The 27,589-nt window shown below is 52.0% G+C and overlaps 1 pseudogene; it reads right to left on the bottom strand.

Moving 5' to 3' along the window:
- Positions 1-27,589, bottom strand: part of LOC147118414 (uncharacterized) — an 86,607-nt pseudogene that overhangs the window by 50,773 nt on the left and 8,245 nt on the right.

Below are 27,589 nucleotides of genomic sequence, written 5' to 3'. Positions count from 1 at the left end.
TTTAATAGGTGGAGACTCGTTCCCGCCGGACTCTCTGGGACTTTTCCCTCCCTCTGCTTGGTCCGAACGCCGACCTGCTTTGCAGCGCTGGCCGTCTCCCGAGTGCTCCACCCCCTGTCTCTGTCTGCCTCCGCTTTCGCTGCTCGGCCCCACTGCAGAGCCAGCCGATGGAGCCCCAGCCCGCCGCCCAGGAATGATTATTGCAGTACCTGCCACCAGCTCAGCTAGCTGGTGAAACCACAGTTTTTTTTTCTTTCTTGTTTTTCTTCAACTTTCGTCTGACGAATCGATGTCCTTGAGGTGCTGCCGAATTGCAGGTAAGTCCGTTTCCAATTCGTCGCCACTGTTGTATCCGTGTGTTAATGGAGACACGGAATGCAGGAGTTGGTTTCACAGGTGTTTACTGAACAAAGTCTGGAGGTGAACTAACAGATACAAGACACTATACAGGCTTATATAGCCCGAGTGGCCACTATCGGCTTTACAATACACAGGGGGCTCTTAAAGGCACATACACCACAATCTCTGTCTTCAATGGTCGACCTCTTATCCTGAGACTATGCCCCCTATTTCTAGACTCTCCAGCCAGGGGAAAGAACCTCTTAGCATCTACCCTGTCAATTCTCCTCAGAATCTTATGTTTCAATGAGATCACCTCTCATTCCTCCAGGTCCCAGCAAACACTCCCAGGGCAGGTACAACATGGGTTAGATACAGAGTAAAGCTCCCTCTACACTGTCCCATCAAACACTCCCAGGGCAGGTACAGCATGGGTTAGATACAGAGTAAACCTCTCTCTACACTGTCCCATCAAACACTCACAGGGCAGGTACAGCATGAGTTAGATACAGAGTAAAGCTCCCTCTACACTGTCCCATCAAACACTCCCAGAGCAGGTACAGCACGGGTTAGATACAGAGTAAACTTCTCTCTACACTGTCCCATCAAACACTCACAGGACAGGTACAGCACGAGTTAGATACAGAGTAAACCTCTCTCTACACTGTCCCATCAAACACTCACAGGGCAGGTACAGCCCGGGTTAGATACAGAGTAAAGCTCCCTCTACACTGTCCCATTGAACACTCCCAGGACAGGTACAGCTCGGGTTAGATACAGAGTAAAGCTCCCTCTACACTGGCGCATCAAACCCAGGACAGGTACAGGGACGTGTTACCAATACCTCCCCTGGATACGAAGGCTAGGAGAGGCACTCTGGATGCTATGAGGAGCTGGGACTTGTCCATGAGAGTAACTGAAGGTATGAGAACTGAAATAATCTAGAGTAATGATCGGGTGCTAGTCGTGGCTCAGTGGGAGCACTCTCTCTCTCTCTCTCTCTCTCTCTCTCTCTCTGTGTGTCTCAGTGGGAGCACTCTCTCTCTCTCTCTCTCTCTCTGTGTCTCAGTGGGAGCACTCTCTCTCTCTCTCTCTCTGTGTCTCAGTGGGAGCACTCTCTCTCTCTCTCTCTCTCTCTCTGTCTCAGTGGGAGCACTCTCTCTCTCTCTCTCTCTCTCTCTCTCTCTCTCTGTCTCAGTGGGAGCACTCTCTCTCTCTCTCTCTCTCTCTCTCTTGTCTCTGAGTCAGTAGGTTGTGGGATCAAGTCCACCTCCAGAGACTTGAGAACACAATCTAGGCTGACACTCCAATGCAGTACTGAGGGAGCGCTGCACTGACAGAGGTGCCGTCTTCAGATGAGACGTTCAAGCGAGGCCCCATCTGCCCTCTCAAGTCGACGTAAAAGATCCCATGATGTTATTTCGAAGAGCAGGGGATTCTCCCTGGAGTCCTGGCCAACATTTCTCCCTGAACCAACATCACTAAAACAGATCATCTGGTCATTATCACATTGCTGTCTGTGGGACCTTGCTGTGCACAAATTGGCTGCTGCATTTCCTACATTACAACAGTGACTGCTCTTCAAATGTACTTCATTGGCTGTGAAGCACTTCGGGATGTCCTGAAGTTGTGAAAGGTGCTGTATGAATACAAGTCTTTCTTTAACAAAGGAGAAAAGGCCCAAACTGGAACAGTCGGTAACAGGACATCAATTAATCTCTTATCTTAGAGACATCAAGGACTCAATACAAAGTGTGTTTGAAACAAAGCAGATTCATTTGATTTATATCCAGAATATTAAACTCCAGCCCAGTTACAGGGGTTATTAACATCAGCAGAAACAAACCCCAACTGTCAGAATGAACACAATTCAGTCCTGGATGTGATTAACAGCAGAAAAAACAACAGAATCCAACCCCTGCAGTCACTGGTGAACTCGCTGGTGTCTCAGCAGGGTGAATGACTGAGTGAATCCCTTCCCACACACGGAGCAGGTGAACGGCCTCTCCCCAGTGTGAACTCGCTGGTGTTTCAGCAGACTGGAGTGCCGAGTGAATCCCTTCCCACACACGGAGCAGGTGAACCATCTCTCCCCAGTGTGAACTCGCTGGTGTGTCAGCAGACTGGAGTGCCGAGTGAATCCCTTCCCACACACGGAGCAGGCGAACAGCCTCTCCCCAGTGTGAACTCGCTGGTGTCTCAGCATCTGGGAGCTGTACAGAGCTCTGGTTAGAACCCACCTGGAGTATTGCGTTCAGATCTGGGCACCGCACCTGAGGAAGGAGATATTGGCATTGGAGAGGGGTCGCGGCGCAGATTCACCAGAATGATATCGGTGCTAAAAGGGTTAAATTTTCTTTAAAAAACTCAAGCAGGTTTGTAGGACACGACCCAGCCCACGTAACGTCAGGAGGCAGGTCATTGTCCCCGAGGCAGCAGGGGAGTCACAACCACAAACAGGGGCCGGCAAATGGAATCTGCCATTTGCTGCATCAATGTGTCTGGCTCTGTTCCATGGAGGAGCCGGCAGATTTCCAGTTTCACCCACCCCCCGCCCTCTGATCTGCAAGCTCCCTGTCAGCCCTGGTTTAGCGGTTGGAGCTGGATATTGCACAGATGAGGCCCGGCCATCAAAATGGCTGGGTCCTCTCGCCGAGGACATTGGACAGGCAGCACCATCGCACCGCTCGCCCGACGTCCACCCAGAATGAAAATTAGCCCCAAGAAGTCTAAGCTCAGCAATCTCAGCAACATCAAACACATCCAAGATCCCTGATCAGCTGCAAGAGAAGGATCGACATTCCATTCTTGCCCATGTGCCAGTTGCAATTGAGCCTTACTTTGAAAATGAGCCTGACTGAATGATCTGATCTGTGGTGTTTAATGGACTTGGGAAGCCAATCATATTTGGAAATATGAAACTGAACCCTGTATTTATTGAAAATATCGAATCTACCTTATTCAGCTGACTGATGCATCTCAATGGCAAAAGCATTTCGATAATAAAGGTTTGCAAATCAGAGCTGAATTTGATATTTCCAATAAAATCAACCTCAATGTTTTACAAATCCGAGATGTTCCAAGAGTTTTCAATGCGGAGGACCAGACTGGATGGTGATAAATATTTGGACATTTCCAAGCACACTGCCTGACACTAGATTGTCCTCCACATTACAAGCTGTCTTATCCTCTTCAGCAATGCACATCTTCAAATGAGAGAAAAGGTTGTCGCGTGTCTGGGTTTCTTCCTGCACAATGGACCTCCAGTTTGTTCCCATTGGCTCACTCTCACTGCATGTGACGAGATCACTGCTTTGCTGTCAGATCACAGGCCAAATGTCAGAATTAAAGCAATTGTGGTGATAAGAGTAGCTGGATTATTATTAAGGATCAGAACCAAACTATTGTCAGGAGAAATTTGCTTGGGTTGTGTTTGGAAACAGCAGGGGGCGATTTTAACCTCACGCACCCGGCGGGAAACTAATGCGATCGGATCGGCCGCTTGTTTTACACCCGCCCGATTTCACTATTCGACTGAAATTATTGGAGAGCAAAATCGGGGAAGGTGTAAAACGGGCAGGAAATTCAATCCCATCAGGTGGGGGAGGTTCAAATTACCCCCAGCATATCTGAACTAGAAGGACAACTACTAAAAAATGGCCAAAAGGACAATAAAATAACGATGGAAACTGCCTGAGCAGTTCCGCAGCAACACGAATCCCCAAATGGGAAGCTTTCTGCTTTTTAACCTCATACGCTATTTATCTACAAAGTACATCTCTAATTATCATCAACAGCAAGCTGCAATATCACTTATTGGAATATGATTGTTTGACTAAGTAAGAGTTTAGCCAAAGAACTACCTGCAGTTATTTTACAAATATAGTATTTTCTTACTTTAAGCAAATCCTTTGAAGTTTTCTTTTGCCTTTTACTTTTTGTGGTGTGTTTTTTGCTCTTTAGGTCCCTGCACACAACCAAAGCATTCTCAGCTGAGGGAACAGGTGGGCAGCTTGCTCTGACCCTGCCATTCTACTGTGACCCATGGGGTCTCACCCTCCAAATGGACTTCCTTGTGGGGACATGCTCACTTTCTGTTGACCCCCTCTTTCTTCCTGACAGTCCAGTGGAGATTAAGGATTTGCAGTGTGAGGGAGAATGGGCATCAACCCACATTCCACCATTCTTTGGTGCCATTTGTTAAGCTGGCATGCTGTGCCCGTCTCCGTTAATGGCTTCTGATGTTCTTCAGTTTTTTGAAGCAGAAACAGCGTCCACAAAGAGCTACTTGTGCTTCAAAAGACTCGAGCCGCTCGGCCAAACAGCCACGTGGACTTTCAGTCCAACATATAATCCATCGATCGGTTGATCACTCATTTCATTCATTTAGTAACGGCAGATTTTACTATCTTACACCACATTCTGTGTATTTAAGATAGTATCTGAGGACGATCTGAATTTATGTTGGTAAATTATTGGGAGGGTAGAAGTGGTGCGATGCTCAACACTAAGAGTCGGACTGTTTCCGATTCACCAATTGAACACTTTGCTCTCACCAACATGCGTGGTCCCTTTAAATATGCTGCACGGTTTCTCTCCCAGCGGCAGGAGCTGGTGAGCGGCCTGCGTGGGACCTCGCCATTGCTGCGCCACCGTGCAGCCGCACACATTAGGGGCAACATTGGTGTGCGGCCCTCAACAGCTCACCACAACTTGTTAAGTGGCCCTCCAGCCCAAATCATTGCCCACCCCTGCCCGAAACCATCTTTAATGGGATTCTGCCTCCTGACGGAGCTGGGAAAAATGTTGCCATTATTACCACAATTTTGCACCATCTTCTTTTCCAAAGATCTCTGAGCTTCTCCAATGGCTGCTTTTGTCTCCCTCAACTGTGGGTGATATTTCTCTCTATTCTCCTGTAAACTCATTTATCTTGATCTCAACTGGGTTCAATGTACGATAGTTCAGGGAGTCGGGCATCATTCACCCCTAGACCTACGCTGGCCGGTAAAACCCCAGATGGTTCCTTAGTAAGGATTCCTCTGGTTCCTCACCATATATTTGTCAGGATACTGAAACCCAGCTTTCTTACTGTCCACTCCAGGAGGCCCCACTCCCTCAGCCTACAACCTTCAGCAGGGTCAGTGGTGGAGTTCCACAGCAGGAGTGAACCTAACTGTCAGAGTGAACAGGGTTCAGTCCTGGATGTGATTAACAGCAGCAATAACAGCAGAATCCAACCACTGCAGTCACTTGTGAACTTGCTGGTGCGTCAGCATGTTGTATGACCGAGTGAATCCCTTCCCATACTCGGAACAGGTGAATGGCCTCTCCCCAGTGTGAGTGCGCTGGTGTCTCAGCAGGATGGAGCTCTGAGTGAATCCCTGCCCACAAACTGAGCAGGTGAACGGCCTCTCCCTAGAGTGAACTTGCTGGTGTGCCAGCAGGCTGCAGTTCTGAGTGAATCCCTTCCCACACACTGAGCAGATGAATGGGCACCTCTCCGGTGTGAACTCGCTGGTGTGTCAGTAGGTGGGACAAATTTGTGAATCCCTTTCCACACACGGAGCAGGTGAATGGCCTCTCCCCAGTGTGAACTCGCTGGTGTGTCAGAAGTGTGGTTGAATTCGTGAATCCTTTTCCACACTCAGAGCAGGTGAACGGCCTCTCCCCAGAATGAATTCGCTGGTGTGTCAGCAGATCCCTTTTGCTTTTAAAGCTTTTCTCACAGTCAGAACATTTAAAAGGTCTCGGCCTAGAAATTCATTATAGCCACTTTTGGGGCGGTAAAGTCGGGCGGCCGCTAAAGTTTGCGCCCGGCGCAAATTCGAGGCCACTTCTCCGATATTCATTAGCTTCGCCCTAAGAGTTTGCTCGAGCACTAAAACTGGCGATGCACGCCTCTCTTTAGGTGCTAAGCCGGAGGTGCTGAGCAAGAGCACCGAGGCCGGGCGCAGCGCAGGTGTGGCCATTTCTTGATTGACAGCAGACACCCTGGCGCCGGCCAGCTCTTAAGGGGAAAGGGTCGACTTGGTCTGCTGCCACGCCCTGGATAGTGGAGCCCTGCAGCTAGGTCTGAACACTGCTGCTGGACCCAAATAGCACCTGAAACTATGGAGAAGGCCCGTGAACGAGCGCAGCGCTTCTCAGAGCTTGATCTGAGGGTGCTGGTTGGTGCTGTGGAGAAGAGACGCCATATTTTGTTTCCGGACAATGGCAGGAAGCCACCGGCCCGCGTCTACCGGAGAGCCTGGAGGCATGTCGCCACCAAGGTGTCATCCAACAGCGAGATCCCCAGGAGTGGTGTCCAATGCCGTAAAAAGCTGAATGACCTCACCAGGATTGTCAGGGTGAGTACACTTTCCAGTGTCCTCCTCATCCTTGCATGTGCACCTCACATTATGGGCAAAGGGACCTGAAAGCCCTAATGGCCAGCCCTCATGCAGCAGCTATGGGACACTCATGAACATCAATTGCACATTGTGCACTTAACGCACTGGCCAGGCTATTCGACCATGGGAGGCAGTGCACACAAGATCAGGGCTACACACTGGCCAGGCTATTCGACCATGGGAGGCAGTGCACACAAGACCAGGGCTACACACTGGCCAGGCTATTCGACCATGGGAGGCAGTGCACACAAGATCAGGGCTACACACTGGCCAGGCTATTCGACCATGGGAGGCAGTGCACACAAGATCAGGGCTACACACTGTACTTAGAGGCCGTCCTTTCTCTTGCAGGCCAAGCTGGCCAATAATAAGAGGAGCCGGACTGTGACCGGGGGAGGCGGACCCCAGATCCAGCCGCTCACCGAGCTGCAACATCGCATGGAGCGCATCATGGGTGCCCGGGTGATTGGGCCCGTTGTATCTGGAGATGCCGACCCTGTTCTGGGCACCAATGGTAAGGACATCACCTTTTGGACCTCTCTCGTCCCACTTGCGCATCAGATCTACATCCTTTGCCACTGTCCGACCAATGTGCTAAATGCCACCACTCATGCATCCCTCGCTGATGCCCTCTCCTCACTCTAAAGTTACTCTTGTGCCTTCCTGCTTTCAGATGGTGAGGAGGAGGTCCCTGAAGTTGCCAGTGACAGCCCCTCAGAAGAGGAGGAGGAGCAAGAGGAAGGCGGCCCATCAGGGGAACCCTCAGCCGCGGCAACCCATGCCAATGTAGGGGACACGTCTTCCCTGGAGGGGAGCGTAGCTCCTGGGACCAGCGGCCTGCAGAAACGTGGGAGGGGGGTGGAAGCTCAGCAGCCTTCTCCCCAGAGGGGGGAAGGGTCGGAGGGGAGTCCAATTGCTGGGCCCAGCGGCGTCCAGCAATGCAGGAAGGGTCGGCCAGCTCGGTGGCCTTCTCCCCAGAGGGTGAGTCCGGCCTCCAGTCCGGAGACGGCCAACGCCGAGGAGATGCGCCGCCTCGAGGACTTGTCTGCAGACTTGGAGCGCCGGCACACGGAGCTCATGGGGGTAGTGGCACGGTTGCCTGAGGCCATCGAGTCCCTGTCTCGGAGTGTGACCAAGTTCGGGGCCTCACAGGCCACCAGTCGGGCGGAATTCGGGGCAGCTCAGGCAGCGAGTGGCCAGGTGATCAGTGGTGCCGTGCAGTCACTGGGTGCTCTGATGCGGTCACTGAACAGGTCAACACGGGCACTCACTGCTGCCACACTCGCTGTGTCAGCCAGGCATCGCCAGGGCACCCGGCGCGCTGCAGCAGCACAGCGGTCTGTCCCTCGGCAGATTGGTGCGCATGCTGCAGTGCTGGCCCGGCCGAGTGCCAGTGTCTCAGGTGACCAGCGAGCGCCTGCCATCCACCAGCTTGCCCCCATTCCTCCAGCCGCCACTGCCACTCCCCCAGTGGAGCTGCCAGGAGCTGCTGCAGCGACTGATGCTGGCCAGCCACAGCTGCAGCATTCACCAGCCGCCCCCTCGACGGCCAGACCTCGTCTAGGCCGACCCCCAAGGGCATCTGCCATCACGCCAGGTGCCCCTCAGGAGCCTGCCCCCAGCCTTGCAGCAGCCAATGGCCTCACTTTGAGGAGGAGCAGCAGGGCGTGCAGGGGCCGCCAAAGTTTGCGGAAGGCATCGCCCTCGCGGGCCACTAAGTAGAGGGTGTGTCTAAATGTTGTGTTTTCGGGAATGTGTGTTTTGTGAAGGCCGAGGATGAAGGCCATTTTTGTTTACATCTTTTGTTAATGCTCCCCAGGTTGTGGGAGTGAGTCATGTGTGTGAGTATTTTTTGGGGGTTTCGTCTGTTTTTGGTTTTCATGTGGGAAGGGCGCTGAGTTTGTACAATAAACCATTTTATTTATTCACATTGTCCATGTTTGATCTTTGAAGTGTTTGTTGCCTTAACCGGCTGACGGCTTGCAGAGCGGCTGCAATCATGTTCTTTCATTGGCACAAGCCATTCCCTGACAGGGGGCCTAGAAGTGATGGTCAATAAGCCACCGACGGGCGGCCCTTGGACCTTCTGCCCCCCTCCTGGGCTGGTACTCCTCGTCCTCCTCCTCCTCCTGCTCCTCCTCCTGAGGTGGTGGTCCAACGTGAGGTGGCAGTGCCTGAGTCCTGCGGATAGCCAGGTTGTGCAGCATGCAGCACACGACGACGAATTGGGAGACTCGCTCCTGCGAATACTGGAGGGCTCCCCCGGAGCGATCCAGACAGCAGAACCAATTCTTGAGGACGCTGATTGTTTGTTCTATGATGTTCCTAGTCGCTTGATGGCTCTTGTTGTATGCCTCTTCAGCAGGGGTCGTGGGCGCGCGGAGCGGGGTCATGAGCCAGGTACACAAAGGATAGCCTTTGTCCCTGATAACCCATCCTCTTGGGTGAGGCTGTGCCTGGAACATGTCAGCCACAGTTGTCTGTCGCAGGATAAAGGCATCGTGGCTGCTGCCTGGAAAGCGGGCATTGACAGCTAGGATGCGCTGCCTGTGGTCACACACCAGCTGTACATTGAGGGAATGGTAGCCCTTCCGGTTGCGGTAATCCTCGGCATGCTCCAGAGGTGCCCGCAAAGCCACATGCGTGCAGTCAATGGCGCCCTGCACCATGGGGAAGCCCGCTATTCTTGCAAATCCCACTGCACGCTGCTGCTGCTTGTCCAGGGTCATGGGGAAGGAGATGAATTGATGTCTCCTTCTGAAAAGGGCATTGGTCACCTGGCGGATGCAGCAATGCACGGCGAACTGGGAGATGTTAGCGATGTCCCCAGCAGTGGATTGGAAGGAGCCGGTGGCATAGAAGTTGAGAGCCACCGTCACCTTCACTGCCACCGACAGAGATGTCCTGCGCATCAGCTGTGGACACAGATCTCTGTGCAGCAGCTGGCAGATGTCTGCAACCACCTCCCTTCTGAATCGCAGCCTCCTAACACACTGCGCGGCAGACATGGTCAGATAGGAGGACTGCTGGTGGTATAACCTGGGTGGGTAAGGCCTCACTTGGCGACGCCTGTTGCCCCCTCTGTGTCTAGCCAGGGCTGCCACTCTCTCACAGCATCTGTAAGCCCTTCCGGCATAAGGCTGAAACTCAGTGTTGGCACCCAATGCAGCCCCCATTATATGCTGGCAAACACTGAGATCTCAATGAAGGCAAAGATAATTGTTAAGCTCTGGCCTGAGCCAAAAACACCTGTCCTAGTGTTGGGCCAAAGCAGTAAGCTCTCCTCCTTGGTCTCTCTCCAAAAAACCGTTGCACAAGAGTGAATGCTGCAAAATGGCTGGCCTTTATAGTGCAGGGTAAGTGCCCTTTAATTTGCGCTCCCCGCTGCCCGCCTTGGCTGTGTACCGTTCCACTTCACAGTCGTTAGGGCCGCCCGGCGCACAATGGGGCGGCGCGAGTGAAGTTCCGGTTCCGGGCGCACAAAGGGCGTTGCACGATGAAATGACGTCATGATCTGCGCGCGCAGCAGGGCGCACGCTAAGACTTTGCGCCAGCGCTAAATGTCTACTGAAGTTGGGGCGAGGCGCAGATCGTGCTGCGCCCGGGCGCTAAGCACCTAGCGCTCGAGATCTACTCCTCCTAAGGCGCTAATGGCTGGCGCGCCCAACTGAATTTCTAGGCCCTCATGTTTGCATGAACAAGTTGGTGTCTCAGTAGCTGGAATGACTGAGTGAGTCCCTTCCCACACATAGAGCAGGTGAACGGCCTCTCCCCAGTGTGAATTCGCTGGTGTGTCAGCAGGTCACTTGACTGAGTGAATCCATTCCCACACACTGAGCAGGTGAACGGTCTCTCCCCGGTGTGACTGCGCTGATGAATTTCCAGCTCAGACGGGTAATCAAATCCTTTCCCACAGTCACTACATTTACAGGGTTTCTCCCCGGTGTGCCTGCGCTTGTGTTTCACCAGGCCAGAGGATCAACTGAATTCTCATCCACACACAGAACACATGTACGGTTTCTCCCCACTGTGAACGGTGCTTTTTGCTTCCATGTTATGTTTCATGATATTCAGGTCCCGATGAATAGAGTGACTCTGTCAGATCTTGATGTGAGGTTTGAGTTAAATATCCTGTCTACAAATCCTGCCCTTTGAATACCCTGTAAAATAATATAAAACAGGAAAAAGGGAGCGTGAGAGAAAACCCACAAAAACACAAAGACAGGTTGTGAAATTGAGCTCAATGAATCTGGGAATTTGTGGGGCCGGTACTAGGAAATAAGGAGCGATGAAAGCTGCCGGATTGTCATTAAAATCCCAACTGGTTCACTGATGTCCCTCAGGGCTATGGGGATTGGGTGGGAAAGTCAAGTTGAGGTCAAAGATCAGCCATGACCTTATTGAATGGCGGAGCAAGCTCAAGGGGCCTCCTGTGCTGTAACCATTCTATTATTCTATAAAATATTAGAAAGTTTGGGCCACAGAAGCACGGGTTTTATCTGCTTTTATTCATGAATTTATAAAGTCTCCATTAAAATCTGAGCCAGTGTGTTGTGAGACAAAGAGCCTTGAGTCCAATAAGGGGAATAAAGGCCCACAGCCTCCCCAGGCCCCGGGCCCTGAACAAGGGACTGGAGAAACTCGCTGCCCTGCGGATCAGACAATCAGCCGGCGCTAGTCCCGCCCCTCGGGCTCCCTGATTTGTTGGAGGACCTGCCGCCGGCTTGCTCCTCCAGGCCCGCCCCGCTCGCTCCCTATTGGTCAGAAGCTCCCGTCAATCAGGCCGTGGGCCCGGGTCACGTGTCCCTGATGAGATCACGTGCGCCATCCAACTGACTGCATATGGCCTAATCGTGCTCCTAATTCTTGTGTTCTTATGGAAGGGAACCTGTCACCCTACCTGTCCCATGACTTCTACCGCCCAGAAGGAAAAGAGCAGCAGGTGCATGGGAACACCATCATCTGCAAGTCACACACCATCCTGTCTTAGACATAGATCGTCATTCCTTCATTGTCACTGGGTCTAAATCCTGGAACTCCCTCCCTAACAGCACTGTGGGAGCACCTTCACCACACGGACTGCAACGTTTCACGAAGGTGGCTCACCAACACCTTCTCAAAGGGCAACTGGGGATGGGTAATAAATGCTAGCCTTACCAGTGACGCCCACATCCCATGAATTATAAAATCTGCATATGTAAAATAGATTAAAAGCCTTTACAGAAATACTTGTTCCTGAAACAATATTAGGGCAGGTGTCGGATGGCAACTTTTTTTTGGCCGACTGCCAGCACCCGTCCCCTTCCCCTTTCTTCTTCGGGGTGTCGGCCGCGATCGCTCAGCCCGGCGCACTTCTTGATCCAACACCCCGCTCCCCGGTGGTCCAGCAGGGCCCCGGTGTGCGCAGTGCTAGGCCCCTCCCCTTTAATCAAGGAGGGAGGTCTGCTATGATGCGGTGCTATGTGCCGACGGGCGTTGCGCTGTTACACAAAACACCGCGAAATTCACTGGTAGCACCTCAAGAGGGAGGGGAGCACTTCCAGTAGCACCCCACCTCCTGCTTGGGGCGCTACCACTGAATTTAATGCGCAGGGGCGCTAATTTTTTTGGGGCACTAAAATTAGCCCCAGCGACGTTAGCGACCCAAAGGGGGCGCCACTGAATTTTTCCCCCTAATAGTCTAAATGGGCTGGAGGAGCACAGGGATCCAGGGATACAGATACACAAATCACCAAAAGTAGTGACACAGGTTAATAAGGCAATTAAAAGAAAAGCACTGGGTACATTCCTACAGGAGCCTTCTGTTCCATGCCTAGGAGCTCTGAACCATGGCAGAGAGTGGCTGGGACACGTTTCTCACACGCCTCGAGATTAACTGACACGGCGACTTTGCTGTCATTGAAGAGAGACGAGAAGACCAAAGTGCCGTTTGCCCCTCTCAGTGTGGCCCTGAAGGACTGTGTCCAGGCTGAAGTTCTGTTCCCACTGTATGATCCTCCCCCAGATTGTCCTTTCTGAGCTCCAGCCAGGTGATGCTAAACACTCAGGTGGGAAAGAAGAAAATCTACAGCAATGTGTTTAAAATAAAGCTGGTTTATTTGACATATATCCAGAATATCAAACTCCAGCCCAGTTATAGGGGTTATTAACATCAGCAGAAACAAACCCCAACTGTCAGAATGAACAAGGTTCAGTCCTGGATGTGATTAACAGCAGCAACAACAGCAGAATCCAAACCCTGCAGTGGCTTGTGAACTCGCTGGTGTGTCAACAGGTTGGATGAATGAGTGAATCCCTCCCCACACATGGAGCAGCTGAATGACCTCTCCCCGGTGTGAACTCGCTGGTGTGTCGGCAGGGTGGATGACTGAGAGAATCCCTTACCACACACGGAGCAGGTGAACGGCCTCTTCCCAGTGTGAGTATGCTGGTGGACAGTGAGTTCAGATGATCGCCTGAACCCAGTCCCACAGTGAGAGAACCTGAACGGTCTCTCGTCAGTGTGAACACATTGATGGCATGTCAGTTCCCCGGAACTTTTATAGCACTTCCCACAGCCCGAGCATTTAAAAGGTCTCTCCCCAGTGTGAACTCGCTGGTGATTCAGTAGGGTGGATGACTGAGTGAATCCCTTCCCACACCCAGGGCAGGTGAACGGTCTCTCCCCAGTGTGAACTTTCTGGTGTCTCAGTAGATGCGTTTTGCTTTTAAATCACTTCTCACAGTCAGAACATTTAAAAGGTCTCTTATCAGTGTGATCAAGTTGGTGTGACAGCAGGTGGGATGAACGAGTGAAACACGCCCCACACTCAGAGCAGGTGAACGGTCTCTCCCCAGTGTGAACTCACTGGTGTGTCTGAAGGTCAGATGACTGAATGAATCCTGTCCCACACTTGAAGCAGGTGAATGGCCTCTCCACAGTGTGAACTCGCTGGTGTTTCAGCAGGGTGGATGACTGAGACACACACGGAGCAGTTGAATGGCCTCTCTCCAGTGTGAACTCACTGGTGTACAGTGAGTTCAGATGACCCGCTGAACCCAGTCCCGCAGTGAGAGCAGCTGAACGGTCTCTCCCCAGTGTGAACACGTTGATGGCATGTCAGTTCCCCGGAACTTTTATAGCACTTCCCACAGTCCAGGCACTTAAAAGGTCTCTCATCAGTGTGAACTCACTGGTGATTAAGCAGGTTGGATAACTGATTGAATCCCTTCCCACACACAGAGCAGGTGAATGGCCTCTCCCCAGTGTGAATTTGCTGCTGTCTCAACAGGTTGGATGACTGAATGAATCCCTTCCCACACATGGAACAGGTGAACAATCTCTCCCCAATGTGAACTCGCTGGTGTCTCAGTAGGTGGGATGAATTAGTGAATCCCTTCCCACACTAAGAGCAGGTGAACGGCCTCTCCCTTGTGTGACAGCGCTTGTGTGTTCTTAGGCCAGAGGATCGGTTGAAGCCTCGTCCACACACAGAACACGTGTATAGTTTCTCCCCACTGTGAAGAGTGCTTTTTGCTTCCATATTGAAAGGCTGATGATATTCAGGTCCTGATGAATCGAGTGACTCGGTCAGATCTTGATGCGGTGTTTTGTTTGAGTTTCCTGTCTGCAAACCCTCCCTTTCTAATACCCTGTAAAATGAATTTAAAACAGGAAAAAGGGAATGTAAGAGAGAACCCACAAAAAGAGAGATTGTGAAATTGAGCTTAATGACTCTGGTAATTTGTGGGGCTGGCACCAGAAAAAAGTGACCCTGAAAGCTGCCGGATTGTCGTAAAATCCCACTGGTTCACTAGTTCACTGGAACCTGCCACCTGGTCTGGGCCTGCACAAGACACTGGCCTCTATGTGAGGAGAGAGGGGCGTCAGGGGGAGGGGTGATGGAGAGTCACTTTATACATCTGCACCTTGACTCGCACTTTGACAGAACCTCCCAAACCCCAGACCTCCACCACCTAGAAGGGCAAAGGCAGAAGGTGCATGGGAACACCATCACCTCCAAGTTCCCCAAGTCACAAACCATCCTGCCTTGGACATGATGGCCTTGCTAGCGACACCCACACCCCAAGAATGAATAAAAAATCTGTGTATGTAAAATAGATTAAAAGCCTTTACAGAAATACTTGTTCCTAAAACAATACTCTTTTACATTGTAGGGACAGTGTCTGTTTAACAACCTAATCTCCCCCAGAATCCACCTCCCTTGACAGTCCCACATTGGAAATTGTTGGGTCCTCCTGGGCTCAGAAGAACTGGGGGTTAAACCCAACAGCTTCTCCTCCATCTCCACTCCAGCTCAAACTGAAGCAACAAAAAGACCTACACAGGCGGCCAGGGACCGACTTCCGCATCCAGCACCCGCCCTGATACACGCCGGCTCTGGATTGGCGGCTCTGCTGTGTCGATCCAGTTGTGGTTTCTCCTGTCTGGTCACTCCCGCGCATGCTCAGCTCACACTGCCATGTGATTGACGGGAGCTCCGGACCAATAGGAAGAGGGGGCGGGGCTGGAGGTAAGAGCCGGCGGCGGATCCTCCAACCAATCGGGGAGCCCGAAGGGCGGGACTAGCGCCGGCTGATTGTCTGATCCGCAGGGCAGCGAGGTTCTCCAGTCCCTTGTTCAGGGCCCGGGGCCAGTGTAAGGGGTTTTCTTAGATCGCAGAGATCTCTCTCTCTCCAGAGGCCTCCCTCTCTTTTGTACAGTAAAACCGTGAGTGTTTCGACCCACTCGCCCCTTAGGTTCTAGACGCTGGACATTGAGGCAGGAACTGCAATGCAGAGAAAAACTCTATAGACCAGGTTTAATGAAAAAACTAAATGAAACTTTATTGCGTAAAGGAACAAATCAAACTGCAAGCCAATAAAGTACATGGGAGGGAAAAACAAATCATAATACAATACTGGCTAAGATATATACAGGCATAATATACTTTACAAAAGTCATCACGAAATGGGGAAACACACGGAACATCGAGGGACAACAACTCATTGTTAATTATACCCAAAATGCCCACCCCCTAAGCCTAGCTAGATCAGATTATGAGGGGCCAGAAACATGCTCACCAATCCAGTTGGAAAGTGCAGAGTTTTGAAACAGGTCTGCGTTTTGATCCTTGCAGGCGTCCTGTCTCCACGTGGTCAGCAGAATGCAGCGGGCTGCGACACACCTTCTCCTCCCTCGAGGTGAAGATCACGGACAGGCTGGATGTCAGCAGGCCTGGTCGTCAGTGTGGGGAGAGACCGACTGTTTGACCATTTTCATATAGGTCTCTTCCTGTCTCGTCAGCGTCCCGGGGTTGGTCAATGATCTCCCGACAGTTACCCCGGGGCTAGATGCTGACTTGATCTCCCTTCTCGAACCTCGATCCTCCGTCGTCTCCACTCGAACTCTGCACCGAACAGGGCTGCGTCTTTCGATGGCTGGCGATGTAAAGGTGTAGAAGCCCAGCTGAAGCCCCAGATCCTGTGAACACCTCGATCGCTACCCCGGGTTCCCCAGATATACTTCTCAAAAGAGGCCTTTATCTCCCGCCAAATCAAGGTTAGTCTTTGTTTAACTTTTGGCGGGCTTGTAGCACAGCGGGGTAGTTATTATGTTTTAAACTACTTTGGGATGGCCGGTAACAGCCATCTCTGGTCTGGAATGACCCTGTATTGTTTTTAATGTCTTCTTGATGTCTTTAATGGTTCTTGATGTTCCCCCTATGAATTTGAAATTGTTTTCCTTTGTCTGGGTAAACATCTAGATGGCCTTTATCTACAGGCCGATCTGACTGGATCTGCATCCAATCCATATGTATGTGGTTCTGTCTGGTTTCGTTTTCTCCGAAACGGCCTTCCAGAACTTACTGTGGGCTGAATCCACAAAAGCTGTCTGGGAACTGCAGGAACCATTTTAAAGTGTCCCAAAAAGCTGGTCACGGGGTCTGGAGGCCATTTTGAATGCCCCTTTTTCTGGGCTTCTTTTAAAATAGTCTTTAAAATCAAGGCCTCTTCTGCCAATAGACCCCCATAGGACAATATTCATATTTTGCGAATCTTACACCAGGGGAGGCTGTGGGCCTTTATTCCCCTTATTGGACACAAGGCTCTTTGTCTCACAACACACTGGCTCAGGTTTTAATAGAGACTTTTTAAATTCATGAATAAAAACATAAACCCCGTGCTTCTGTAGAACAAACTTTTTAATATTTGGGAGTAAAAATACAAGTTTTTTTCCCTCTGGGGAATTTATTATTAGTTTCAGGAAACAACAACAACCACTTGTATTTATAAAGCGCCTTTAATGTAGTAAAATGTCCCAAGGCTCTTCATAGGAGTGTTAGAAAAGGTCAAAGAGGTAGGTTTTAAGGACATCTTAAAGAAGGAGAGAGATGGAGAGGTTTAGGGAAGGAATTCCAGAGCTTAGGGCCCAGGCAGCTGAAGGCACGGCTGCCAATGGTGGTGTTATGTCTGACATTGGTGATAGGTACTCGATTGCCTTGGCCTGAGCACATGGAGTTTGATAGTGCTGTTATCATTGTATTGTGTATAGGTATTCGATTGCTTGTGCCTGGAAGTGTGTGTGTGTGTGTGTGTGGCAGCCATTATAAAAGCAACATGAACTGAACTCTGCTTACGGTCTCTGGGTTATCTTTGCAAACGCAACATTTGGCGACAAGGATGGCTGAAATCTCTCTTCCACCACCTCCTCCCTTCCTTGCACTACCAGGTGAGCCCCCGATCCCATGGGTTCGCTGGTTACAGTCCTTTGAAACCTACCTCATTGCTCTTGGACTAGAAACTGTGAGTACGGCTCGGAAAAAGGCACTGTTATCCCATTGCTTGGGAGCGGAGGGCCAGTGTGTTCTTGGGACATTATGCACAGCAGACTCAATCCAAACATATGATGAGGCTGTGGCTCTGTTAAGCACACACTTCTCTGCCCCACAAAGTGCCCTCCTGCGGCGATTCATTTTTAGACAGTGTCACCAGCTCCTCGGCGAGTCGGTGCATCAATTCGTGGTTAATTTGAGGGGGTTAGCTAGCTCGTGCAAGTTCGGTGCACTACAAGATGAGATGGTGCGTGATCAACTAATAGAGCACACAAACAACGTGAGAGTGTGTGAAAGACTGTTACTCGAGTCCGACGATCTGTCAATGTCACAGGCAGTCAACATTGCCTTTCAAGTGGAGTCTGCAGCCGAATGTGCAGCGAAACTAGCACACACACCCAGTGACAGCACCCTCGGCCCCGACAGCTCTGACACGGTAATGCTTGTGCGATGGCAGCAACGCGCGCTACCGCGGCAACAGTGTGGAAACTGCGGATTTCGTTCACATGCTACCAGAGCGCAGAATTGCCCCGCGCACGGCCAAGCCTGTCGCAATTGTGGAAAACAAAATCACTTTGCCAATGTCTGCCGCTCTGCCCCGGTTGCTACAAATGAACACTCTCAGTCCTCAAGCATGATAATTCACAACGTGAGCTCTGGGCCAGTAGTGGCTTTCAAGTCATGCACAATTAACCTGAATGAAGTGTGCATCCCGCTGTTGTTGGATACCTGTGCCAGCGTCTCACTGCTGAATGTGGACACATTCAAACGCTTTTTCAGCTGCCTGCCACTCTCTGCACCCTCCACTACCCTTTGCGGGTATGGTAATTCGAAAATTGGACTAGTGGGCTCAGTCAACCTCACTGTACGCTTTGGAACAAAAGTTTTGCCAGATTTTTGTTTTCATGTGGCATGCCAAGGAGCTAACCTAATGGGACTGGATCTTTTCACTGACCTGGGTTTTTCTCTCTTGGACACCGGTGGGTCTGCAATTCTGCACGTCGCCTCACCGTGGTGCCAAACATGGCCAGCACTCTTCGAGGGTCTGGGCTGCCTGACTGCCTTCACCCACCAGCCCATGGTTGACTCCACCGTTACCCCTGTCATTCAGCCACTGCGCCGCATCCCGCTTGCTCTCCATGACGGGGTCACAGCTGAACTAAAGCAGCTACTGGAAGCCGGCATCATCGAACCAGTTGATGCTGCCCCATGGGTCTCCAACCTGGTGGTCGCAATGAAAAAGTCAGGTGGTCTACGCGTCTGTGTCGATCTTCGAGCAGTGAATAAGTCTGTAATCCCTGACAAGTATCCACTGCCCACGTCAGAGGAACTCACAGCGCAGTTCTATGGTTCCATCCTGTTCTTGAAACTAGACCTTCGACAGGGCTATCTACAGGTTCCCCTCCACCCCAGCAGCGGGGACCTCACTGCTTTTGTGACACATGCTGGCGTCTTTCGATACACCAGGATGCCATTTGGACATAGCTCTGCACCCAGCTGCTTCCAAAAGGTGATGTCCTCTGTGCTCGCGGGCATTCTTGGGGTGGCCATCTACCTGGATGACATCGTCGTGCATGGGCCCTCGACCTCCACTCACGACGAACGCCTTCACAGAGTTTTCACAGCTCTAGCAAAACACAAGCTCACACTGAATGACGAAAAGTGTGTCTTTGCTGTTTCAGAGATCGAATTTGTGGGGTTTTGGTTGTCGGCTGACAGTATAGCCCCGCTCCAGTCAAACGTGGATGCCATTCACAGCATCCCAGAACCCAGCTCTGCAGCACAGGTTGCCTCCTTCCTTGGCATGACTGGGTACTACCTGAAGTTTTTGCCCCAGTACTCAGCCACCACAGCCCCACTGCGCCAGCTCCTGCGAAAGGATGAGCCCTGGGTGTGGTCACAAGCCTGTACGGAAGCTGTTCGCCTCCTCAAATCGCAGCTCACGTTGCCTCCAGTGTTGGCTCACTTAGACATTGCCAGCCCCACCCTCGTCACCTGTGACGCGTCCACTGCAGCTGTGGGGGCGGTGTTATCGCAGATACAGAATGGAGTGGAGAAACCAATCGCCTTTGCCTCCCGAGCCCTTAGCCCCACCGAACAGAAGTACTCAGTAGGCAAGCGTGAGGCACTGGCGTGCATCTGGGCATGTGAGCGGTGGCACCTGTACACGTATGGCCGTGCCTTCATCCTGCGAACCGATCACCAGGCTTTCACTGCCCTGCTGTCGACACCCAGCACGGGCCACAGACCACTGCATCTACACCGCTGGTCTGACCGCCTCTGCCAATACAATTTCAGTCTCCAGTTCACATCAGGACGTGACAATGTTGTTGCAGATCTGCTCTCCCGCACTGTCTCTGCCCCAGCCCCACTCGTTGGGTCTGAACATGTGGAACAGCATATCGTCCAGATGCTGCACACGCCTCTCCAAACCACAGTCTCTCTCCAGGAGCTCAAAGAGGCCTCGGAACAGGATCCGGCCCTCTCCCAGGTGTGCACCTTCATCAGAGATGGCTGGCCTCGCAAGGTGCCTGAGGAACTGTCTGCCTACTCCAGAGTTAAAGAGGAGCTCTCCTGCTGGAATGACTGTGGTCCCAAGTGCTCTTCATGCACGTGTTTTATCCATGGTGCATGAGGGCCACTTGGGCATAGTGAAGCTCAAACAATGATGCCGAGACCTAGTGTGGTGGCCGGGTATCAACAGGGAAATCGAGGCCCTGGTCAAGGACTGTGCAGCCTGCCTTGTAAGTGGCAAGACTGGCCAACAAGCCCCTCCACCCCTGCAACCCCTTGCCTGGCCCTCTCAGCCCTGGGAGCACCTTCAGCTGGACATCTACGGGGAGATCCATGGTGTCCCCCACCATCAATGGTTCCTAGTGGTGACCTATGACCTGCACTCAAAATGGCCAGAGGTCACTGCCATGGGCTCCGTCACCTCTCGGGTCATCATTGATATCCTTGAGTCCCTCTTCTCCTGCTGGGGGCATCCAAAGGCCATCACCACAGACAATGGCCCCCAAATGGTCTCTTCGGAACTCTCCTCTTACCTTGAGAGCAAGGGCATCCATCACATTCGCACAGCGTACTACCACCCCGAGTCAAATGGGGGGTGGAGCGTTTTAACCAGACACTGAAAAATGGCCTCAGAGCACACCTATCCCAGGGGTGTGCGTTTGACAAGGCTGTCCTCCACACACTGCTGCACTACCGAGCCTCCCAGCATTCCACTACAGGGGTCTCACTGGCGTCCCTCATGCTAGGCCGTGAGCTCATGCTGCCCCTTGGCAGGCTCCGCCCCTCGCTAGCTCAGAGCCCTGCTCCACCAGCTCAAGCCACAGTCGCTAGACAGCAGGAGAAGATGAAACTCCGCTTCGACCAGTCGAAGAGGGCCAAGGCACCCAACATCTCAGTCTCCGATTGGGTCAGAGTCCGCAGGCCTCACCGCAACAATAAGATGGCGTCATTCTGGTCCTCCCCTCTCCAAATCAGCCGCCAACTTGGACCAGCCACTTTCTGCCTGATGCGCCATCAACAACTCAAAAGACTGAGATTAAGCGAGTAATTAACAGGCTTTTATTAACAAGAGAATGAAGGTGTGCCTCGAGTGGTCAACCAGTCCAGAATACAGAGGGGCTGTGGAGCAGTCACCTTTATACCTGGACTCGTGGGAGGAGTCAGCTGAGACATGTACAGGCATGTACACAGTGGAATACAAACAGTGGTTTACCACATTCACCCCTTGTTTAAAAATGAGTCCAGCGGGGTGAAGTGTATTAAAAGTTAGTGTATTGGAGTCTCTCCAGAGGTCTTGTCTGCCTCTGTGATCGACGTGGCGATGGCAGGGGTAGTGAAGCTTCCGGCATCGAGTCCCGCGTAGGCTGGGGCACTGGTGTGCAGTCCTCGTAGGTGTCGAGCGGGTCGCAGGGCCCAAGCCCGCCGTCTGCTGGGGCTGGATATCGGGTCGTGGGGGGGGCGGTGGTAGTGGGTAGTGGGTTACTGCGGCCCCCGAGGGTGCGAGGTCTCATATGGAGACTGTGTCCTCCCGCCCGTCCGGGTACGCAATGTAAGCATACTGGGGGTTGGTGTGGAGGAGGTCGACCCTTTCGACCAGGGGGTCCGTTTTATGGGTCCTCACGTGTCTTCTCAGTAGGACCGGCCCTGGGGACGTCAGCCATGGCGGTAGCGATGTCCCCGATGTGGACTTCCTTGGGAAGACAAACATTTTCTCATGAGGGGTGGCATTAGTGGCAGTGCAGAGCAGTGACCGAATAGAGTGGAGTGCATTGGGGAGCACATCCTGCCAGCGGGAGGTCGGAAGACCCCTAGACTTTAAGGCTAGCAGGGCGGCCTTCCAAACTGTCGCATTCTCTCTTTCCACCTGTCCATTCCCCCGGGGGTTGTAACTGGTGGTCCTGCTTGTGGCAATACCCCTAGCGAGCAGGTACTGGTGGAGTTCGTCGCTCATAAACGATGAGCCCCGGTCGCTATGGATATAGCTGGGGAAACCGAACAGGGTGAAGAGGTCGTTCAGACATTTAATGACCGTGGCACTGGTCATGTCCGGGCAGGGGATGGCGAACTGGAAATGGGAGTACTCATCAATAATGTTGAGGAAGTACACATTGCGGTCGGAGGAGGGGATAGGCCCTTTAAAATCAACGCTCAGGCGCTCGAAGGGGCGAGTGGCTTTTATCAGGTGAGCCCTGTCTGGTCTATAAAAGTGCGGTTTGCACTCAGCGCAGACTTGGCAGTTCCTGGTCATGGTCCTGACCTCCTCAATGGAGTAAGGCAGGTTGCGGGCCTTGATGAAGTGGAAGAACCTGGTGACCCCCGGGTGGCAGAGGTCATTGTGGAGGGCCCGCAGTCTATCGATCTGCGCGCTGGCGCAGGTGCCACATGATAGAGCATCCGGGGGTTCATTGAGCTTCCCGGGCCGGTACAAGATCTCATAATTGTAGGTGGAAAGTTCGATTCTCCACCTCAAGATCTTGTCGTTTTTGATTTTGCCCCTCTGCTTGTTGTTAAACATAAACGCAACTGAACGCTGGTCAGTGAGCAGGGTAAATCGTTTTCCGGCCAGGTAGTGCCTCCAATGACGCACAGCCTCCACAATAGCCTGGGCCTCCTTCTCAATGGTGGAGTGTCTGGTCTCCGGGCCCTGGAGGGTTCGTGAAAAGAAGGCCATGGGTCTCCCCGCCTGATTGAGGGTAGCGGCCAGGGCAAAGTCGGACGCGTCGCTTTCCACCTGGAAGGGGATGGATTCGTCCACTGTGTGCATGGTGGCTTTGGCAATGTCTTCCTTGATACGGTGGAAGGCTAAGCGGGCCTCTGCCGTCACGGGAAAAGAGGTGGACTTGATCAGCGGACGGGCCTTGTCCGCATAGTAGGGGACCCACTGGGCATAATAACAGAAAAACCCTAGGCACCTCTTCAGGGCCTTGAGGCAGTGGGGCAGTGGGAGTTCCATAAGGGGACGCATCCGGTCGGGGTCGGGACCGATGACTCCATGTTCCACAACACAGCCAAGGATGGCGAGGCGGGTTGTGCGGAATATGCACTTCTCCTTGTTATACGTCAGGTTGAGGAGTTTGGCGGTGCAGAGGAATTTTTCGAGGTTTGCGTCATGGTCCTGCAAGTCACGGCCGCAGATGGTCACATTGTCCAGATATGGGAAGGTGGCCTGCAATGCATTTTGATCGACCATCCAGTCCATCTCCCTTTGGAAGACGGAGACCCCGTTGGTGACGCCAAAGGGAACCCTAAGGAAGTGATAGAGGCGGCCGTTTGCCTCAAAGGCAGTATACTGGCAGTCCTCAGGGCGGATAGGGAGCTGGTGGTACGCTGATTTCAGGTCAATGGTCGAGAAGACGCGGTACTGCGCGATCTGGTTGACCATATCAGCTATACGGGGGAGTGGGTAAGCGTCCAGCAGGGTGTAGCGATTTATTGTCTGGCTGTAGTCGATGACCAGGCGCTGCTTCTCGCCGGTCTTAATGACCACAACCTGGGCTCGCCAGGGGCTGGTGCTGCCCTCAATAATCCCCTCTTTCGGGAGCCGCTCCACTTCGGTTTTAATGAAAACCCTGTCCCCGGCACTGTATCGCCTGCTCTTTGTGGCGATGGGCTTACAGTCGGGGGTGAGGTTAGCAAACAGTTGGGGGGGGTGGCTCTGAGTGTGGAGAGGTTGCACCTGGTGCGCAGCGGGCAGTTTGGAAGCTGCTGGCTGCGGACTGTGAGTGGGGGGAGGGGTCCACCGTACGCCATTGTAACACTTTTAAGGTGGCACTGAAAATCTAACCCCAGTAGAACGGTAGCGCAGAGGTGGGGCAGGACCAGAAGTTTAAAATTATCATACACAGTCCCGTCTACTATGAGTGTCACCACGCAGTAGCCGCCAATGTCCGCCGACTGGGACTCAGAGGCCATAGAAATCCGCTGGTGCGCAGGCAGGACTGGGAGAGAGCAACGCCGCACTGTGTCGGGGTGGATGAAGCTCTCTGTGCTCCCAGAGTCAAAAAGGCAGATTGTTTTGTGACCATTTACCTTAATGTCCATTGTGGACCGGGCCAGCTGGTGCGGTCTCGCTTGGTCCAGCGGAACGGAGGCCAGCGTAGGGGTCGGTGTGTCGCTGCGGGTATCAGATGAGGCGGTGTTGGGGGCCTGCTGCGTCCCAGCTGTTGTCCAAGATGGCGGCGTCCATGATCCCCATGTGGCTGGAGGCGTCCAAAATGGTTGCTGTTCCGGTGGTTCGCACATGGCTGGGGAGGCCCAAGATGGCGGCCCGCACGGCCCACACGTGGCGCTGCTGGGGTTCGGGGTGGCTTTGGCCCTGCAGACACTGGTGTAGTGTCCTTTCTTCCCGCAGCCTGAGCAGATCGCATTTTTCGCCAGGCAGCGCGCTCTGGGGTGTTTGTCCTGGCCACAGAAGTAGCATTTCTGGCCTTGGGGCACTGCTGTCTGGCCTTGGGACACTGCTGCGGTAGTTGGGCCGTTGCTGGGATGTGGCTGGGGTGGCACGGCGCTATGAGACGGTCCTACCGTGTCCCAGGCTGTCGTTCCCCGTGGCGTCCACGGTGCAGAGGAGTAGGCATCCATGCCCCGGTAGGCTGCGTCCAATGATAGTGCGAGTTCAGAGGCCTTGTTGAGATTGAGGTCACTCTGCTCCAACAGTCGCTGTTGGGTGTAATTGGACCAGTGGCCCGCTACAAAAGCGTCCCGGATAAGTTCCTCTGTGTACACGGTGGCCTTTACATCCTTACAACCACAGGCCCGGCCAAGCACAGACAGTGCCTGAAGGTATTCCTCGGTCGATTCCCCAGGTTGTTGTTTACGACTCCCCAGGAGGTGCCTAGCGTACACCTCGTTCACTGGGCGCATGTACTGGTCCTTGAGGAGCTTGATAGCGTCTGCGTACGAGGTCACATCCTGGATGACCGAGTACAATCGGTGGTTCACTTTGGAGGTCAGGACATCCAGTTTGTCCTCGTCCGATTTGACCATTTCAGCGGAGGCGATCAGAAATTTTTCAAAACACCTAAGCCAGTGAGTAAACTTGGTGGATGAGTCCACCTCCCGATGATCTAGGTCCAGGCATGCTGGTGTGAGGATCTTCTCCATTATAAAAATCTTGTTAATAAAATTGATGCGCTATCAATAACTCAAAAGACTGAGATTAAGCGAGTAATTAACAGGCTTTTATTAATAAGAGAATGAAGGTGTGCCTCGAGTGGTCGACCGGTCCAGAATACAGAGGGACTGTGGAGCAGTCACCTTTATACCTGGACTCGTGGGAGGAGTCAGCCGAGACATGTACAGGCATGTACACAGTGGAATACAAACAGTGGTTTACCACACTGCCTCACTGACGGCTCTCGGTGGCATGCCAGCCGCCTTCGGAAGGTGCCAGCACCCCCTGATGCGGGATTATACGGACCTAACCCCCAAGCCTTACCCCCAGAGTGGCGAGATGCACATGTGACCCAACCAGCCAACCCTCAAGCAGATATTGTGCCTCAGCCTGCTCCTCAGCAGTCCCCACTTCGGCCTGCTCTTCACCAGTTCACACCTCGGCCTGTTCGTACACGTTCTCGCCCTGGCCACGTACAGGACTTTGTCACTACATTTCATGTTTGAAATTCTGTGAGGGGGGAGGAAATGTTATGTCTGACATTGGTGATAGGTACTCGATTGCCTTGGCCTGAGCACATGGCGTTTGATAGTGCTGTTATCGTTGTATTGTGTATAGGTATTCGATTGCTTGTGCCTGGAAGTGTGTGTGTGTGGCAGCCATTATAAAAGCAACATGAACTGAACTCTGCTTATGGTCTCTGGATTATCTTTGCAAACGCAACAGGTGGAGCGATTAAAATCGGGGCTGCACAAGAGGGCAGAATTAGAGGAGCACAAACATCTCGGGGGGTTGTGTGACTGAAGGAGATTACAGAGATAGGGAGGGGCGAGGCCATGGAGGGATTTGAAAACAAGGATGAGAATTTTAAGCATGAGACACTTGAGGAAAAGCAGGGAGTGGGGGAGGGTCAAGCCCTTAAAGGGACAGGGTCGTTAATTCTGTTCTGCGACAGTTACTGGGACAGACTGTATCTCCCCCTCTCCTCCTCACAGGGATTTGTGGTAGTTAAAGGGACAGTGATTCTCCTTGTTCTGTGAGATTGTAATTAAAGGGTCACTACTCTGAGATGGCTGCAAACTTTTAGTGCCGCCAGCCTTTCTAAAACATTTTCCTTTCTTTGAGGATCTGTGTGAACTCGCTGGTGACTCAGCAGGTTGGATGAACTCTGAAACCTCTTTGCAGTCAGAACATTTAAAGGGTCTCTCATCGGTTCTGGGGCAGGAGGGATCTGGCTAACAGTGGTCACAATATCATTAGGCTTAAAGTAGTTATGGAAAAGGACAAAGAAAAATCAACGGTGAAAATACCCAGCTGGAAGAGAACCAATTTCAGTGATTTGAGAAGGGATCAAGCACAGGTGGACTGGAAACAAAGATTGTCCAGGAAAACAGTGAATGACCAATGGCAGGCCTTCAGGGCTGAGACAGTTCGGGTACAATCCAAGCATATTCCCATCAGGAGGAAAGATGGGACATCCAAAGCTAGAGCTCCTGATGACAAAGGATATAAAGGTTAAAATAAAACAGAAAAAGGAGGTTTACGACAAATGTCAGGTACAGAATACAGTCAAAAACCAGGCAGAATACAGAGAGTGCGGGGGAAATTGAAACAGGATATAAGAAGGACAAAGAGAGAATATGAGAAAAGATTAGCGGGTAACATAAAAGAGAACCCAAAAATCTTCTATAAACATATGAAAAGTAAAAGGATAGTTAAAGGAATGGTGGGGCCGATTAGGGACCAAATAGGAGCTCATCATACGGAGGCAGAGGGCGTGGCTGAGGTACTGAATAGTACTTAGCATCTGTCTTCACAAAAGAAGAGGATGAAGTTAATGTCGCAGTAGAGGAGAGGGTAGAGAAATTGGATAAAAATAGATAGAAAGGAGGTGCTAAATAGTTTGGCATCACTCAAAGTTAACAAGTCACCCGGTCCAGATATGATGCATCCTAGATTGCTGAGGGAAGCTAGGGTGGAGATAGCAGAAGCTCCGAACACAATCTTTCAATCTCCCTCAGATATATGGGAGTGGTGCCAGAGGACTGGAGGATTGTAAATGTTACACCCTGTTTAAAAAAGGGGAGAGGGATAAACCTGGTCACTACAGGCTGATCAGTCTAATGTCAGTGATGGGTGAACAACTAGAGACCATTGTCAAGGACAAAATTCATTCTCACTTGGAGAAGCATGGGTTAATAAGGGGCAGCCAGTATGGATTTGTTAAAGGTAAATCGTGTCTGACTAACCTGATTGAGTTCTTTGATGAAGTAACAGAGGGTTGATGAAGGTAGTGCAGTAGATGTTATACATATGGACTTTCAAAATGCATTTGATAAACATAGAAACATAGAAGATAGGAGCAGGAGTAGGCCATTTGGCCCCTCGAGCCTTCTCCGCCATTCAATGAGATCATG

Source organism: Somniosus microcephalus, chromosome 4 (genome assembly GCF_052327205.1).
Source record: "Somniosus microcephalus isolate GS21.2 chromosome 4, FLI_Smic_1.0, whole genome shotgun sequence".
In the NCBI taxonomy this organism is placed as follows: Eukaryota; Metazoa; Chordata; class Chondrichthyes; order Squaliformes; family Somniosidae; genus Somniosus; species Somniosus microcephalus.
This window is presented reverse-complemented; position numbering and strand designations above follow the sequence as displayed.